This window comes from Dipodomys merriami, unplaced genomic scaffold (genome assembly GCF_024711535.1).
Source record: "Dipodomys merriami isolate MVZ:Mamm:240054 unplaced genomic scaffold, mDipMer1.0.p SCAF_15, whole genome shotgun sequence".
Classification (NCBI taxonomy): domain Eukaryota; kingdom Metazoa; phylum Chordata; class Mammalia; order Rodentia; family Heteromyidae; genus Dipodomys; species Dipodomys merriami.
Genome location: NW_027202826.1, coordinates 10,520,096 through 10,539,699, shown reverse-complemented (window position 1 = coordinate 10,539,699; position 19,604 = coordinate 10,520,096).

Below are 19,604 nucleotides of genomic sequence, written 5' to 3'. Positions count from 1 at the left end.
GTGAAAGTGTTTGCTCTTCCTCATTGAGTCCTCACTGCTCTCCATACCTCATACTTGTGCTATTTTGAACTTCTACTAAACACTGCAAGCAAATGGTGATCCACATGCTGTATATGAAAAAACTGAAGCTCATGGAAGCCCAGACATAATGACAAGCTGAACCATTAAGGTTTGGATCTAGGTGCATCTAGCTGGAAACCTCGTTCTCGTTCCTCTAAAGCAGACCAATTCCCCATCCCCTGGCAAAGTTATATCCGCTCCCAGCCGAACCCCTGTTTCCTCAGTTTCATAACAGATTGTCAGAAACTAGGTTGGCCAATATAGAAGTTAGATATAGCCCTTCCATTTTCAGAACAAAAAGCAGCCAATCAAAAAGCAGCCTTGGCTTCAGCAAAGGAATCTGTAAGAGTCGAAGGGGTGAACTGCATTTCCTCCTCTTTCCTTCTTCCTCCTGCCAGATGCCACAGACTTCCCCTCTCTTCCTCATAGCAAGGTGATGAACCAGGAGACCATTTGAGACAGGACAAGCCAGCGATGGCCCAGAGTAGGGCACCTCAGGAGTTAAAAGGTAGACAGATGATTATAATAGGTCTCCCTTCCCTGTGTGTGCCAGGGGCCTGTCCAGCCTCGAGGGGCCACACCATTCATTTCCCCCCCTTACTGGCCCTGCCAGAGTCACTGCACCTTTAGCCATAAAAAGCAGGGTGAGAGGGACTATAGAACATGGAATGAGAAAATGAAAGCTTTTACAGGAAAAACAACTGCAACCAATCGAAAGGGTGGAGGAAATACTAGCATGCATGAATGAGAAAGAAAGTGGGGGAGGGAGGAGGGGAAGGGAAAGAGGCAGTGAGAAGGGGCACAGTCTCAGAGAGAGTGAACAAGTCTGTCTGCAGCCTAGGCCCAGCAGAGCACCAATTTGTTCTATATAAAAAGAGATATGTTATCCCCACACTCCCTCCCCTTACAGATAATGACAGAGAAGACTGGCTGTGGAGTTTGCTGAAACGGAATAGTCTGCAGGGGTATTCAAAGTGAATGCAGTGTATTCTCCAATATCTTGTCATGTTCCCCACCAACTTGTTTTCTTTTTTATTTCCTATGGCGTCCAACAGGTGCCAGAGTCTGAGTGAAGTATAATATCGTACCTTGCAACAGCTGGGTGCAAAGTAGGCAAAGAATTAGTCAAGCAAGGTTCTACAACGTGACTGGTCTCATATGGCTCTGAGCAGCTCTAGAATTTGAAACATTTCCTTGTCCTCTAGTTAAATTGGGCTCCGCGGTATGTGTTCTGTAACTTGATCTAAAAGACTGCTGCTAGATGGCGTGATACTATAACTACCAAAGCCGCCAGCAGGTACCTGGCAGGCCACACATGCCCAGATCTGCAAAGACAGCCTCCTCATACAGGGGTGCTCAGTGCGTGCCTGTGGCCCCTCACCCCCCTTCCTCCCCGTGGTAAGCCTTCGTCAGGCGGTTCAAGGCCAGTGTCAGCCACATCTCCAATGGCTCAAGCCACAGCCCAAATAGAATCAACTGTGTTTTACCAAAAAAAACTAAACAAAACAACATTCTCATTCCACTCATTTCCTCCCACTCCAGAAAGTATATATGAACACAAGCGAGGGACAGCCGAGTCACTGAAACTGTTCCAATCTGAGAGAAAAACAAAAATGTCTCCATTTCAGTTCTTTATGTGCCACAGGCTCGGAGCTACTGCCCACAGTTGCTCGTGACTCATCCTACAGCTGAGACCCACTGGCTAAAGAGACTTCTCTTAATCTGATAAAAGATTTTATTTTCTCTAGTTTATTTTTCCATATGAGGTGGAAGAGAATGCATTCAACAGGCAGAAAGCTAAGCGTGCGTACCAGCTCGGATTCCGAAGTGCAAGCAACAGAAAGAGTCTTTAATTAAAGGGATAACACGTAGCTCGTGGAGTTGTTAAGGCCTTATAGGGTCTGCCTGTTGGGAATAATATCCCAATACAATCACCTCAGCCACAGGACTTGCTGGCTGCTCTGGTGTTGGCCAGCCTTACCCCAGTTACCCACATGGGCTCTATTGGTCTACCAACTCCACCTGAAAATTGAAGGACATCCCTTTGTGGCCCGTGGGCTTCAGAAGCAGCTCTAGATAACTGACCTAGTGAAGAGGATGGATTGAATTGCTAGGAAATGTTTGGGGAGTGATAATGTGTGAGGAAATCAGTGGAAAATCCTAATTCTGACATTCTGCTTCTGCTGCAGGCAGGGTCGTGAGTTTCTTGTTCTCTCCACAGGCCCTCGAATAATACCTGGCACTCAGGAAGGGTTCAATAAGCATTTGTTGAAATGAATTAAAATTGAATTTTAAATTTAGAAGCACCCTTTCCAAGGGCAGATTGCCAGTCACTATTGCAAATTAGGTCTAGTAAATCAAAGTAAATTAGAAATGCAATCAAAAATAGACTCTTTAAGTCTAGTGGTTATATGCTGTACTTATCTAGCACAGCATTTGCCCTTAGGCCTCTGAGAGAATGGCTTGTTTTTAAGCCCAGTGACAGCTTTACTTTTTTCAAGTAATAACTGTACATACATGGGTATACATGTGTGTGTGCATGTGTATGGATTTGTATGTGTTCAATACAGTGAATGTTTTGCACAAAGATTGTTTTCTAATCAAGAAATTAAATGACCATTAGCCTTCATCTGGAGGCCAGTATCCAGAGCTTTTGTTTCTGTGTTATGCATCTTGTCTCCTTGATAGGAGAGAGCAGAGAGAAGGAGGCTTTTTTACTGGGGATGGGAGACTTTCCAAGGCCTATTTTCAGTGAATGGACATTATGTTAACGAAACAGGCACATCAAATTCCTATTGGATGATGATGGATTGTTGGATCTACTCACATCTTCATGGTCATTTGCGGAATTCCTCCAGCAGATTCCTTCCTCCAGCAGATTCGGCAAGATGGCCGGTGTCAACACATAATCGTACTGTCACAGTGTGGCACAGACTCTTTCCCATAGTATCCATGCCCAAGATGGTTTTGATTCTGCATGAGCTATAAAATTTTATGTCTTTGATTTAGAAAAATGCTTTTTAAAGTTTAAAGGTCCAAACTTTCAAGCCAACAGATTCAGAGAACTCTTCTTTAGTTCAACCATCCATCTCTGCCCTGTGGCATCAGAGACCTGGTTCATGGGTCTTCAGCAACCACATCCACCCCTGGACTAGTTCTGAGCTCTTTGAACTTAACAGAACCACACTATGGGTTTTCTTGGTTCTCTGGCTTGCAGATGGCATATTGTGGGATCTTCTGGTCCTCTGTAAGGATGTGAGCCAATTCCTATAATAAATTTCCTCTTATAGATCTCTACACATCCTACTGGAGTGCTTTCTCTGACTAATCTGTATTTTCTGATGCTTAAAAGTTATCACAAACTAGGTTCCATCTGTTTCAACTTCAATTGGATTATAGTCTGATTATAGCCCATTCTTGGGCATACGGAGTTAGGTTTCCGTATGTGTGTGTGTGTGTGTGTGTGTGTGTGTGTGTGTGTGTGTGTGTGTGTGTGTGTGTGTGTGTGTGTGTGTGTGTGTGTGTGTGTGTGTGTGTGTGTGTGGTTTCCCTAAGTGTAGTTTGCCTTTCACTAATGCAGAGATTTTTTTAATGGCCCACTCCTTTTTTGTTTTGAGGAGGATAGCATTTTAATTCCCTTTATTCTTAAGTATATGAGAACTGGGGGTGGGGGGAATGTAAGAGCTGGATGTTCATACCTATAATCCTAGCTACTCAGAAGGCCAAGATCTGAGGATCAAGGTTTGGAGTCAGCCCAGGTAGACAAATCTGAGAGTTTCTTATTTCCAGTCAGCAAAAAAGCCAGAAGTGGAGGTGTAGCTTAAGTGGAAGAGCATCAGATGTGAGCAAAACTGCTATATTAGAGCTGGAGGAGGTCCTATACTCAAGCCTCAGTACCAGAACACTCTCTTTCTCTCTCTCTCTCTCTCTCTCTCTCTCTCTCTCTCTCTCTCTCTCTCTCTCTCTCTCTCTCTCTCTCTCTCCCCCCCCCCACTCTCTCACACTCACACACACACACACCCTGGAAAGATATTAAAAAAGTTATTTCTAAGTAGAATAATTATTGGCTGCTGAATTTTTACTTTTTCATTTCTGTAGTTTTTTATTTTTTCAATAACAAGCATGTAAGTCTTCATAATGAGAAGAAAATACATGTTACAGGCATTTTTCCTAGATTACCATTCTTGCGTCCAGAAAAACTCATGCAACAAAAATAATAGAGCTTATGGGGAAAACAAGATTGGTACAAATCAGCTGAATGTATGGAAGTTTGAAAACACAGCACTAAGAAAAGTCATCAGCAATCCTCATTTTGTAAGTATGGGCATAAACAAATACTAGGCCTAGGATGCCTGGAGCTAATTCTTTCTTTAGAAATATATCTTGGAGGGCATTTGTTTCTGATGGGGAGTAGGCTCATTAATATTGGAATTTATATTTGTTATTACATTGTTGCTTTAAAACAAGGCATAGCACCTTTGTAGTGTGATTATCTCTCAGTTTGCTCAGACAATTTCAGATAATGACACCAAGGGTATGAGGAGCCCCTGAGCCTGGTACTGATATACTGAAGAAAGGCAAGAGTGTAGAGCTTCAGGTATTTTTCCTCCCTGAAGTTTGGCATAGTTTTTTTTTTCATATTCCTTAATTTAAAATTTGAGAAAGCTTGCTTTGGATTGCTCCCAAGTATGAGTATGCTAGGAGACGCTGCCTAAAAACCAATATCACTTCTGAATTACACTGACCTTCTTACCCTCCCTCCCCCCACTTGCTGATCCTTATGAGCTAGTTTGTATGAAGGAAGCATCCATTGCCACCAAACAAACTCTATTCATACTTAATGGTCAAGTTTGGGGGTCCAGAATGTAGTCTTCTGGAAAGAACAAGAAGAAAAGGGTTAAAACCAAAAATTAAAACTTTTCTTGAGCCATGAGAAAGCTGAGGTTACAAATATAAAAAAAAAAATCATGTTCCTCCCAGAAAAGATGGACACAACACTCCCCTTTGCACAGCATGTGGGCAACAGATGCCCTGTGCTTTGCATCTGAGTACAGAATTGAGGTAAAACTTTAATAAATTGCAAAACAACAACAACAACCAAAAGAGTCCAGCCAGCATGGCAGTCTAGAACCCACAGACATGAAAGGCATTGTGTCCACTCTATGGCTCTTTTCTTTTCTAAGTATTCTCAAGTAAGATTGAGAGCAGACTGGAGGAAGGGGCAGCTACTTTCAGTAAAGGCATAAAACCCGCTCTCTAACAGAACAAAGTCCTAGAGGTCTCAAAGGTGGGCAGCAAACTCTGATTCCCACAGGACACTGGGAAAACCTAAAGGAAGAAATTCCCTCTAGCTCTAGGTAAGAGGCAAGAGGCACTGCTGGGCTAGGATCCTATTCCAGTGCCCTAAGAGGTCTCCTACTGCTGGCAAAGGGCCAAAGCTATCTTTCGTACAAAATCCATCACAGATACAAGACAGAATTTAACTGCCAGGAGGGGGAAGGGGCAGGATCACTGAGATCCAGGCCTCAGAGCCTACCCTCAGCTGAGAGTTAGCCAGGGAAAACTACTACTTGCTAATACCAGATGAGTGGAACCCAACTAACAAGAGTCCATTGCCTGCTGCCAGATGACAGAAAGAACATTTCAGGAGACCTCTTTGGAGTCTAGACACATATAGGGAAGGCTGGGAAATAACAGCAGACTAGAATCATTGAGAATTAACCTCCAAATCCCACCCTCCCTCTAACTTAGGACAGTGTTGCTCAATCATACAGACATTCAAGGTCAATAATGACTTTTACAAACATGTTAATGTCTGTAAACTCAATAACTTGATTGGAAAGATTAATTTCTTAAATTTTATATTCAAGAAGCCAGTGATAACCTAAGAGGACTTGTCTTATTAAAGAAATTTAATTTATGATTAAAAACATTTCTACAAAGGAAATTCATGATTAAGATGGCTTCAGTGAGAAATTTTTAGAAAAACATACCAGTTCTGCACAAACTTTTTCAGAAAATAGAGAATAACTTCTTCCTAACTCACTTTATGATGAAATACCAGGATAGCAAAACCAACAGTATTGCATGATAAGAAAGTTACAAGTCAATATCCCTCATGAACACAATGCAAAATCTGTCAGCTGAATATTAGAAATTTGAAGCCAACAATATATATAAAAGACAGTATAACATGACATGGTCCTATGGTGTTTATTCTGGAAATGTAACATTGGCTCAATGTTTTAAAACTAGTCAATGAAATTCACCACATAAACAGTCTAAAGAAGAAAAGCTATGTGATCATTTGAATAGATACAGAATAAAGCACTTGCTAAAATTTTACAAGAGTACAAACAAAACTTGCAAAATAGGATTCCTGGTCTGATGAAGGCATCCATAGCAAGTTTACACTTAACATGATACTTAGTGGTAAGTGAATGATGTTTCCTAAGATAGAGAATAGGTGAAAATATTCGTTCTTGCCACTTGCATTCCACTTGCTTTGGAAATCCTAGATAGTGCAATAAGACAAGAAAAAAGAAATAAATGACATGTAGTTTAGAAAAGAATATGAAACAATCTCCTTTTGAAGACATCATGTTAATTGATACAGAAAAACCCAAAGATCCTTTCAAAACTGAAAGCCATTGTAATTAGTAAGATTAACAAAGATATAGAGCATAATATGAACACACCAAAATCAATTCTATTCCTATGCAGTAGCAACGAATATTGTAAATTCAAATTTAGTAAATTCCATTTCAATTAAAATTTCATGCAACTCAAAACCTTGAATATTCAAGTTAACTTTTAATGTGCAAGATCTGTATTATTTAATTGATAAAACTCGAAGAAAACAAAGATCTAAATAAAAGGAGAGATACTTGTTATTTATGCACTGTGAGCTTTAAGCTAGTTAGATGTCTCTTCCAAAAATAATCTACAGAGCAAATGAAGCCATAATCTCACAGCAAGAGTTTCTCTCTGTGTGTGTGTGTGTGTGTGTGTGTGTGTGTGTGTGTGTGTGTGTGTGTGTGTGTGTTTATTTTAGTAGATCAACAAGGTGGTTCTATATATGTATGGAAATGAGCATCAGCAAATTATTAGAAGAAAATCTAAGGACCTAGTCTATCTTACTTCAGGCCACAGTAAGTAAAATAGTTCTATATTAATGAAAGAAAGAATAAGTATCTAGACGAACTGAACAAGGCAAATCAGTCAAAAATATATATGACCACATGTTTATCAGCAGCTGATTTTGGACCTAGGAAAGGATGCACCATTCATAAGTGGTGCTGGAAGAATTAGATGCTCACATAAACAACAAAAAGGAAGAGAAGAACAACATTGATTCATACCTCTATAAAACTTACAGGGGAAAAGTGGTTGTGGTCCTGAGTTAAGCAATGATAAACTGGACTTCACCAAAATGGAATACTTCTGCTCTTTTGGAAGATAGTTTGAAGAACAAAAGTTTTTTTTTTAAAGCAGATCAGGAGAAACTATCTGCAAAACACATGTCTGGTAAATGGCTTATAAGCAGAATGTATAGAACTCTCACAACTCAATAAGAAAGCAAGTATCTCCAGGGAACATGGGCAAATAATTTTAACAGATGTATTATCAAAAAATCTACATAGGTGGTAAATGTTGGGAAAATGTTTGATAACATTAGTCACTAGGATATAAACAAAACCTACAATGACAAACAACTAACTTTCTATTAGCATGGTGACAAATAGAAAAGAAAACAAACCTGATAATATGAAGTAGATGTGGACAACTGGAATGAAGATCCATCCTAGTTTGAAAAAAAATATATTGTCATTTTGGAAAACACTTTGGAAGTTTTTTATAGGTTAAACATGTGCTTATTAGACACCAAGCAATCTGTCTTAGGGTTTTATTTTATTAAAAAGAAGACACAAAAAGTTTGCAGTTGAATGTGTATAGCAACTAAATGCCCTTACACTTGTGAATGGATAAGTAAAGCACGATGGAATATTTCTTACTAAGAAGAAAAGAACAAACTACAAATATGGATGGCAGCAGCAGCAGCAACAACAGCAACAACATCACACATACACATGCATACACATACACACATCATGCTAAGTGAAAGAAGCCAGAATTATATGACTACATCATACATGATTCTATTTATGTAAGTGTCTAGAAAAGACAAAACTGTAAGGATAGACAGATAGAGGTTTGGGGTATGGGCTAAGGAGTCAGGATTGATTATAAGGGGCAGAAAGAAACTTTAAGGACCATAGGAATATTTTATATCTTGATTGTGGTATTTACATGGAAGTGTGTATTTACTAAAACACAGACATCAGCCAGATGCTGGTGGCTCACGTCTGTAGTCCTAGCTACTCAGAAGGCTGAGATCTGAGGATCACCGTTTGAAGCCAGCCCAGGCTGAAAAGTCCCCCTGAGACTCTTACCTCCATTAACCACTAGGAAACCAGAAGTGGCACTGTGGCTCAATGCGGTAGAGTGCTAGCCTTGAGCAAAAGAGCTCAGACAGCGCCCAGGCCTTGAGTTGAAGCCCCATGACTAAATAAAACTCAGACATCTGTATACACGAAAGTTTCAGTTTCAAAGTAGTACATAAATCATTTCCTAATAAAATCAAGTCTGAACACCAATCTAAAATGTTGATCAGCCCAAGTGAATGCAAGGTAGTCTCCAGTCCCCAAAGTAATTTGATGTCCACTATTCAAGAGGAGGGTGTGCTGTTTATGGAAGAGAAAAGTATTTGAAATCCACAGCTCTCAGGGCTTCTTAAGGTGTCTACACAGCAGGTATTATTAAGTGAGCATTTCAAGGTGGGACACATTTTTTTGCTGCTCGATCCTGTTGGGTCTGGACCAATGGCACATGAGTCCTGAGCTCCTGCTCACGCATCTCCAGAGACCCATCAGGTGGGACGGGTGAGTGGTGCTCAAGGTGGTTCACATTCCAGCTCAGGCATCAGCACGAGGGTGTACTGCTGCAACCCCCACCAGTGTCAGGCTGAGGCCCCAGTTCCCTCCCTTGGGTCCTCCAGGCAAACTCTGCGGAAGCAAAAGGCCTTCCTGGAAGGGTTCAAGCTGCGGCCAGGGCTGTGGTGGGGGCCGCTTAACCTGCTTCGCAGCCATTGCTTCCAGGGACCCGGGCCAGGAGCTAAGACAACTGTTGTTCAGTCTCTTTATCCTCTCCGCCCACTCCTCAGAGCCCTGCAGGAAGGCAGTGCAGAGCGGCAGGTCAACAGATGCACAGGGTTTACCGAGCAGAGTCTGGGCAGGGAGGATTAGGACAATGGAGAAGCCATTCTTGTCCAGTCTTTGAATCTCTAGATCTCCCAGGTCCTTGGGGATAAGTATAACCTGGATGCTCAGTGGACTCCTTCTTCCTTTTAGAAAGGTAAACTCATGCCCTGATTACATCTAACTGCCAGTTACACAGCTAAAAACTGTTACCTCTCATTTAAAGGCTTGTACTCGCAGAAATTGCTCATCTGCATGGCTGAGGTTCTGGGAAGGTAGCAATGAGAAGGGGAGAGGCTGGTACAGCCACACATTAAAACAAAATCACCCCGAAGAGGAGATGTGAGTCCTTTTGTGTCTGTAAGGCGTCATCTTCCCTTTCCACACCAACCAAGCTGTGACTTGGCTAAAGTTACGTGGACCCCATTCTCCATTCACACGAGTTCTTTTTTAAACCCATTTTTATTTTCTTTTGCACATTTAGTGATTTCTTTTTTTTAAATAAGTTTTTTTATTGTGAAAATACTGTACAGAGCGGTTACCGTTACATGGGCAAGGTAATGAGTACATTTCTTATCAAGGATTGTTGCCTCAATAAAATAAGTGATTTTGGTTTTTTTTTTATAGCATTTTTTTTATTGTGAAAATACTGTACAGAGGGGTTACAATTACATGGGCAAGGTAATGAGTACATTTCTTATCCAGCATTGTAGCCTCCTCCTTTGTTTCCCCTTCCCATCCCTTCCCATCCTCCCACCGCCCCCCAATCCTCCCGCACCCCCCACCAAAGTTGTAAAGTTCGTTTTCAACAGAACGACTTGTACATCTCATTGTTGCAATGGGTCCACCTGTATCCTTATTTAAACGATTTGTTTTTCCCCTTCCCCTCCAGTGATTTCGTTTTTATATCTTGAAATAGTTACACTAAAGGAGATTCACGTCAGTTTATGAAAACAGCGCATCAGTGTCCCCTCTTTCATTGTTCTTTGCCGCCCTCCCCAAAGTTACCAGGCTTCATTTTCATGTATGTACACTGAATATTCTGACCGCAGTTTGCACCCTTCCCCTTGACCTCCACCTGAACATGCAGCACATGTTCCAGCTACCCTTTTTAAGATGCTTGGGCAGAGCACTTTTGATTGAGCTGAGGGGGAAAATGGGTAAGAAACCTGAACCTTGAAGAATCGGGTGTGGCTATTCCTCCATGCCTGCCCCATCGAGTGATGGGGAGAAAAGACTTCCTGAGTGCTCTATAGCAGAAATGTCTTGGCAAAGCCAGAATCACCTGGCCCCGAGCCAAGCGGAGGAGAGGAGACACTGCCTTGGAGAAACACGCCAGGGAGCATTTGTGCAGGCTCTGGTACCTGGAACCAAAATATGCTGAGCAGCAAATTACAGCTTTCAGATGTCACCGTTGCCATCTGACACTGCGTTTCAGCAGTTCATGTCTTTATTACTAGGCCGCAGCCTCCCATTTAGGCTGTGGCGATGTAGGAGACAGATTTATGCTATGTGGTTACTATATACCCAATTAACGATGCTGGCAGGATGATGGCCAAAGCCCTGAGGTGTGGAAACACTGGGTATATTGGTGGCTTTATGGGTGCCTGTGGGGACTTGTGCTGTGTGTACACATGTGTATATGTGCAAGCATCTCCACCTCCAGGTCCCTCTTTTTTTTTTTGCCAGTCCTGGGGCTTGAACTCAGGGCCTGGGCACTGTCCCTGAACTTTTGTCCTCAAGGCTAGTGCTCTATCACTCCAGCCATACCTCCACTTCTGGCTTTTTGTGCTTAATTGGAGACAAGAGCCTCACAGACCTTCCTACATGGGCTGGCTTTGAACCACAATCCTCAGATCTCAGCCTCCTGAGTAAGGTGTGAACCACTGGCACCTGGCTACTCTTTCTTTTATTCAAATTATCATTAAGTCATTGTACAGAAGTGTTGTTATGAATACAATGCATCTTGATTATTGTGACCCCCATCCATCATTCTCTCCCATCTCTCTGGACCCCACCCAACCCCTCAATTTTCCTAGTTCCATTTTAAATACACACACACACACACACACACACACACATACACACACACACACACATACACACACACACACACACACACACACACACACACACACACACACACACACACTGAACATTATGACCATATTCTCCCCTCCTTCCTCTCTTCAATTGTCTACCTCCCTTGATCTTACCATCCTCAAGTTCCACCTGCCTAGTATTCATTTTGTTAGCCTGTAAGTTAGTGGTTCAAGTGAGTTAAACTACTGGAATTCTCCCCTTGATATACTTTAGCTGATATGTGTGTGTATATATACATATGATATGTGATATGTGTACATATCTATGTACATGTTGACATCTGTTTTTGTAAGTGAGATCTAACGCCCCCATATGGGAGACAGGAGTTCTCTGTCTTTCTGTCCCGGCCCCATCTTGTAACAGCTGAAAGGATCAGGCCTGCTAGCTTCAGGAACCTGCTTCGTGTGTTTTTCTCATCTCCCCGTGCTTCCGCCAAGCCCCCTCTGGGCCCAGCTGCCAGATCCTTCCTCCCCACTCTCCTCCTCGCTTGTCTTTGAGGTGGTGACTAGACCAGCCCAGCAGTGCCCTGGTGGCTGGCTTTTCAGTCCTCAGCCGCCCTCAGCCTAATGGAACAGAAGCTTGTGCTTGCATCCGATGCCAGTAATCATATCCTGAGTGACCGCAGCGAGGAGCAGCGTGGGCTCCCTGGGGATAACATTACAGGAAGAAAGTCTTGTTTGTGGCAGCGCTTGGACTCCTTTCCACTTGCCCGTCCTCCTTCTCCAGGCTTGCCTAACCCCCTTGAATATTTTCCCTAGGATTAATTAGAATCTATTCAGCAATAGTTCAAGTCTGGATTTTGAACTAGACTCTGATTTGTACTTAGGAACAGAACATATATATATATATATATATATATATATATATATATATATAAAGATGTATAGATATATACATATACATATTTGTGGGGGGGTAGGTTTGTGTGTGTGTATATGCTAATACTGTCTCATAGCATTTTCAATCAAGGCTGGCATTCGACACCACTTGACATTTTACCACAAAAAGCCACATCTCTGTGTCTAGCTTTCTGACGGTTAATTGAAGGTAAATATTCTATAATCATTCCTGCCTGGGCTGCCTCTGAACCATGATCCTCAGATCTCAGCCTCCTGAGTAGTTAGGATTACAGGCGTGAGCCACCACAGGCCCCTGGCCATTTCCATGTTCTTTGCTCTGATAGTGATGTCAAACAAGGTTTGCTGTAGCATCTTTCAAATGGGCTAGAGAAGGACAAGGAGGACATGCTGGAGATGCTGCGGCCTGCGGTCTTGGAGGATGGGTGTGGCAGAGAAACACAGTGGGCCCAGGAAGGAGGGAAAGGGAGTTGTCCTGGCGTGGGAAGCCAGGGGAGGCTTCAGGGAAGAAGCAGTATTTTAAGATGAGGAAAAGTAGGATGTTGATGGTAGAAGCAAATAAAAAGAAAAGGAATTCTATGGAAGAGGTCCACCTTGAATGAAAGCCTGGGATGGGGAGGCACTGAGGGAGCTGAGTGGGAATTTCAGTGGAACTGCAGACATGTGTACATCAAGGGAAGTGATCTAAACAAACTTGAATTGTGGCAAGTTCAAGGCCAGGCTGGGCAGTTGGAAATGTATTGTATTGTCCATGAGATCCATTGCAGGCTTTAGAGCAGGGGAGTCGTAAGATTGTGCATGCATGGGAAAGCTTGTAGAGCACCCTGGAGAGAGAATGGAAGACGGACTGGGGAGCAAGGTGCTGGCAGCCGGAGAGCGGAGAGGACTCGGTGTCAAAATGATCTGAAAGATTAGGAATGGCAAGGGGGTGGTGTGGGAACAATTTTGTAGCACTGTTTGGTAGGGCTAGATTTGGGCACAGAGGCTAGTGGGTGGCCAATGATGAAGTGAAGATTTTGAGAGAACATATATAGATCTAATGAGACGGGGGCATGAAGGAGGGGCAGGCAGCACGGAGGGTAGTATTGACATGGACATTGGGAAGATAAACTCTGCACCTCAGAGCTGGTGTTGACCAAAGTCAGATGTGAGAATCACTTCATGGGAGAGCCTGGCCAGGCCCCCGAAGAAGGGGCAAGAGGAAGGAGATAGTGCAGAGAGGAGGCAAATGAACTGCATGTCCTTGAAAAGAGAAGAGGAGGAGAGCTTCCTGCCCAGGAAACCAGGGGAGGCAGGGGAGGAGAGATTTCCTGTGAAGTAGTTAGGGCTCAGCACTGGGATTTGAGGTAAATGGGAGGCACCCCGGGGCCCTTCCTGAGTCTCTATCAGGATAGACGTAAGGCGGAATAGATCAGAAGCCTGCAAAGATGGAGTAGGTGGGAAGGAAGCGGAGGCTGCACTGTATTTCCTGGAGAGCTGTTAAAAATAGGCTGCAAGCTGCTCATTTGGGGGCAGTTTAGGGGCCACCTACGAGCCCGGAGGCTGTGAGGGGGCCCGAGCCAAGTGTCCTGTGGGCGTTTTGCTTCCCTCTAGCCAGGAATCTTGGTGTCTCTGCAACAGGTGAGCTGTTTGGTGGCCGTTGTACGTCAAGGGCGCTTGTTAGTGTCACAAACTTGACTGTTCCTTCGACAGCCTCCCTCCCTCCCGGCCCGGGGACACATCTTGATGGCTTCTGGGCTGTTTTGCATCTCATTTTAGTGCCCACCGTGAGGTGACTGTGAAGGAAGCATGGCCTTACCCGGCTCCTGATGAGAGACACAAGAAGGATAAACAAGGACACGTCAGCTTCCCCAGAAGAAAGGAACCTGTCCTTCTGAAGTCAGACTTGAGCTCCATTGATCTGTCCTCAGCAGAGGCTGTCACTGGGAAAAACAAATCCCCTAAGTGGTGTGACAGTGTGGTAGGCAGGAGGCTGGACAGCCTGGCTTTAGAACAGCAGAGTTTTGACTGGCCTCTGATGCGTATCTCCACGTCCCCACCCTGGGGCTGCTCCCATATGTCCCTGATGAGCCTCCGTCCCCACCTCCCCCCCCCCAACTGGTCATTGCCCACCTGTCATGGTTGAGCCTGCAAGAGGCAGCCAGTTCTTCCTGTGTGTGGTTGAAAGACTTGTGCCCTGGCTCTGATCAGCTCTGGGTGGGAGGAAGGATGTCTGGAACTGGGCATGTTTGATGAGTTATCTGTTACCAAAGGCTTTTACTGAGTCTGTATTTGAAAATATAGCTCCATACCTACAGGTCATATAGCGAGGCCTGGAGCGTCTGTGCCTCCCTTGTGTGAGGAGAAATGCGCCACTGTGTGGCTTCTGTGCATGGCTTCCTATGTAGAAACTGAAGCTGGGGTGGGAAAGCGGGGAGCGGGGCTGTGACTCGGGGGATACTGAATCTTGCAGGAGAGAAAGAAAGAAGGTGTGGTTTATGAATTATTGACACTGGAAGGTGAGAGGTGAGCATCGAGTGTCCAGCATAGTGACATGCTACGGTACTGTCCCCTGGTACCATGGTCACCTGAGTTCCTGACCTCCAGTCTAGCTCCCAATGGATTGACCCATTTTCCTGTCTCTTGTTACCTGAAGTGGTTAACTGTGGCTTTCAAGAAAGAATCTTATAAATTTGGGACAGCTAAGTGATGTGATGTGGGACCTGTGAAATGGGCTCCCCTAGACCAAAGATGAAGACGTTACATAACTTGTCCTCCTTCATAGAGCTCAGAATATCCTCCTGAGAGAGAGAATAAACAGATGTCTATACATAAATATGCACACCCATGTATATCATATGGTAGAAGAGAAAAAGTAGAAAAGAAAAAAGAGAAATGGAGAGGGAGTGGGCTTGTTTCACTCGGGGACGGCAGGGAGGGGCAGCGGAGGGCAGCGGACTGACTGAGGACCCAGTCCAGCCCCAAGAGGGTTTGTCTCTCCCCCCAGCAGGGTTTTCTAAGGAGCAGATCTTTGCCTGTCTGGTCACTGCTGTCATCATTGTGTATAGGACACTTTGGCTTGCAAGTCTGTGTTGGTGGATGGAAGTCGGCGCTGAGTTGTTCACGCCATCTTTTGCAGCATTGCTGGGAAGGAAGTCATCAGAAGGGAGGTTTAGGACCTGTGCCCAGGAAGGCAGTGTCAGTTACTTACTTGTCTGTGGACCCCCACTATGAACAGCATGTGGGAGTTGTGAGGATCCAGTTAAATGCTATCTATAAAGATCTCGGCAGCAAGCACACAGACGATGCCCTAACCGTGGTCTGTTGTTACCTCACTGCTCTGACAAACCAACAGCATACTATACATCCATATCGACATCCATTTGGACTTGGCCTCTTATTTCTTTGTATTGAATTTATAAGCCACCAAGCAGATATTCCCGGCACATCTCTATCTACCCAGGAACAAATATAGGCTGACTTACTCACAGTTCTGTTCTGTTTTAGTTTGGTAGGTGAGCCATCCCCAAACCTCCAAGCTCTTTTCTAGATGCATGGAGAAGGTGGTCTTTGGCCCCTTAGCCCTTGCCTAAGGGAAAGGAAGCCAGCATGGAACTTCTTCAGTGAGGTTTCTCTGCTCCCTTCCCCATTGTCCTTTCTCCTTATCCCTGCTAGTCAAAGCTAGGAAGCCATGTGGAGAGAAGTCTTCTTGGGCTAGACTTCCATGAGCCTGCAGTACCAGGCCTGGATGGAGTCTCTTCCACCTTCCCTTCCTGTCTCCTCCATCATTCTCTTCCTCTCCGTCCTCCTCTTCACTCTTCCCCTTCTCCTTCTTTCACTGTTGTTACCCTAGCTTGCCCTGCCTTCTCATTTACACCCCAGCACTGGCTAGAATTATCTCCCCAAGAAATGACCACAGGAAGAAGCCTTCTGTGACATCCCCTCTTGTTTATGTGCCCTTACAGTGATGAGGTCAAAGGAAACCAAACTCCTCACAGCGCCCATGTCCCTCCTTCCCTCTGTCAGATGCTCCTGTTAACCTTCAAGTGAACTGACTCTGTAGTTCTTTTCTGTCTAGAAAACAAGGTCAGTTTTCATGCCTCAAGAGGGGTGACCGTTCACAGCTCTGGGTCTCCAGGGCCACCTGGGTGCTGACTGCTTCTTCCCTCTAGGGTCTCTTCCCAGGCAAGCAGCCATTTTGCCTCATCATGGATTAACTAGCAAGTTCTCCCTCCCCAGATTGGCTAGTCCCTGTGCGTGACTTGCGGTATTTAAATTGGTATAACAGTGTGTTTTGGAGGGATATTTGGTGATATGTATATATATATATATATATATATATATATGTATATATATGTATATATATGTATATATGTATATATATGTATATATATATATATATATATATATATATATATATATATATGAAAAGTCTAAAAGAATGTAGATTTCCCTAGCCCAGTAATGCCAGCCCAGGGAATTTTTCCTGAGAAAGTAACTAGAGATGAAGTGTGTGTATAAGAATATTTATTTCAGTGCTAGCTATAATAGCAAAGAAAAAAGTCAGAACTAAGGCACAATGTCATGGTTAAAAATAATTTGTGGTTCTTTCCATATAAAAGAAAACCAGGAAGTTTTTGTTTTTAGACCCACTTAAGGCGTGCCTGATGACGACAATGATGATGATGACGACGATGATGACAATGATAATGATGATGATGATGATGATGATGATGATGATGATGATGATGATGACGTGTGTATGAGTGTGTGTGTGTGTGTGTGTGTGTGTGTGTGTGTGTGTGTGTGTGTGTGAACTAGCTTTCTGTTACAAAAACATCTCTGAGATTCTGTGAGATAATCAACTTACAATGAGAAAAGGGTTATTTCGGTCCTCGTGTTGGAGGTTTCAGTTCAGGGCAGTGTGGCTGTGCTGTGGGCTGGAGCAAGTGGCGGAGCAAAGCTGTTCACCTCATGGGAAGGAAGTGTGAAAGAGAGGAAGAGGAAGGGGCTGAGTCCCCCTAGTACCTTCCAAGGCATATGCCCAGCAACCTTTAGAGATCCCCCACGTCCCCCCTACAGCACTACTCTGGGGATGAAGCCTCTGGGGAACGTTCCAGACCCTAATTATCGCCCTAGACATAGTGGAAGTTCTCCTTTGCCCTTCATCTCCATGATTCAGGTCCTTATCCCTCTGACTTCCTGAGTTTGTCCAACGGTAGACACCGCAAAGGGTCTGAGTGGGCAGGATCTTTATTCCCGGGCTACTTCTCACGTAGTGCCGTGGATTTTGCCAGGTGTCCCCTTCCCACCGTATATCTTTATGCTCCATAGCAGCTCTCTCTCGGGCCCTCAGGTATAGCAGTGGGAAGATTCTAAGGCTCCTTCCACAGCCTTACTTCCACAGCTTTCTTGTCCTTTACTCTGCCCTCAGGAGGCCAAACAGAAATATGCTTCCTGCTAGGACTCCCAACTGAGGAGAAAAGATGTTTATGGTAGCACAAGTGAAGGGACAGAATTAGGCTAGAAAAAAGGACAATCCCAACCCTATATGTAAACAAATACTTAGGAAAGAAAACATATTTGCACATGGAGGGAAAAGACCAAAAGGAATACAGTGAATGATTCTCTGTCATTATAGATTCTCTGAGATTACATGTGACTCTTCTTGTCTTTTCTTTTTCTAATTGAATGCAGGGTCATACTGACCATGAGCTACTCTTGGTCTACTCTTCTTGTCTTCTCCATACCATTCTGTAGTGTCTAAAGACACTGCCTTGCCATGGAGCCACAGCTGGCTTTGAATTCTCAATCCTCCTGCCTCGGCTTCCTGGGTGATGGGATTACAGGCACGTACCACCAGGCCCAGCATATTGAACACAGTCTTGAAGACAATCTATGTCCCCTTTTAAAGTTAAAAAAGAATATTTATTCTACATTTTAAAGCAAAAGTGAAATAAGACCGAAGAACGAGCTATGCAATCACAGTGTAATGCTGTATCAGCCGTCTATAAATAACACTGCAGATTTTAAGTAAGAGTATCATAATGTAATTTAAAAGGAAATATAAATATCTCAGTAGAATTCTCGCTAGGCCTTGATGATTATCAAGCACATCTTATCTAATGCTGAGATACCTTCCTAAGCCATCTTGGTGCTTAATATAACTTCTTGCTGGGATGGAATCTTTTAGAAGCCGCACTTGTCCTGCCTGCGGCTTTGGCCTCGTGTCCAGTTGTGCTGGAGAGAGAAGGGGGAGGAACAGGGAGCAGGGGGCTCACGTCCAGCTGGCGGATCAAACTTGGCCTGCCCAAGCCGGTGAGGGTGTGCAGACACCCCCAGAGTCTACACTAGAGTGTTGTTTCCCATTTGTTTAGAGGATACAGAGAAGACCTGGACTTTCTAGTTGCAAAAGTCCTCTGTATCGCTGTTTAATGGAACTTCTTACAAATACAGCACAATCTTTTGACTTATTCAAAGGGATCTTTTATTCAATTTTCCTAACACTCCTAAATATAGACAGCTACCTCCTGTCGAAGAGTAGATGTGGATATGGTTACAGAGACTTGTTCAAAGTGCATGAAAGTCGGTCCAGGGTTGTAGCTTAGTGGTAAGATGCATTGTATGCTTAGCATGTGTGCAGTCCTGAGTTCAACACACACACACACACACAAACACACACACACACACACACACACACACACAGTAAGAGAGAAAATGAAACAGAGATAGGGAGAGACAGAGAGAGAGGGAGACTGCTGAGTATGCCTGTAATCCAAGCTACTCAGTAGACTAAGATCTGAGGGTTTCAGTTCAAAGCCAGCCCAGGTAGGAAAGGCCATGATTCTTATCTCCAACCAACTACTCAGGAAAAGCTGGAAGTGATGCTGTAGCTCAAAGCATTAGCCTTTAGTAAAAGAAGCTCCGGGACAGCACCCAAAACGTTGTTTTTGCTTTCATAGAGGGGAGGGGCAGATGGGTGGGGTAGAATTGCATGTTGGCAAAACTTTAATGCTCAGATTTGGTTTGTATCTTCTAAATCAGATGATGCCTTCAGAGACATTCTAAGGGGCTTAAGTTTTTAAGAATAAAATCAATTACTTGTACATAATAAGCACTCATTATGCAGGACTTAACTTCCAGAGTTTCAGCTCCTGAAGCCTGTCTTGCAGATGGCAGGGAGGGAGGTGGCCTGGAGTGGTACCAGGCAACCTGCTCTAGCGACTCATAAAAACCATAAGAAATGACTGACCCTCATGCAGCAACTGCTACACTCCAAGTACTTCCTGAGATTCTGTTTCATCTTCAAAACTGGCACCTGGGCTGGAGGTATAGCTCCGTGGTAGAA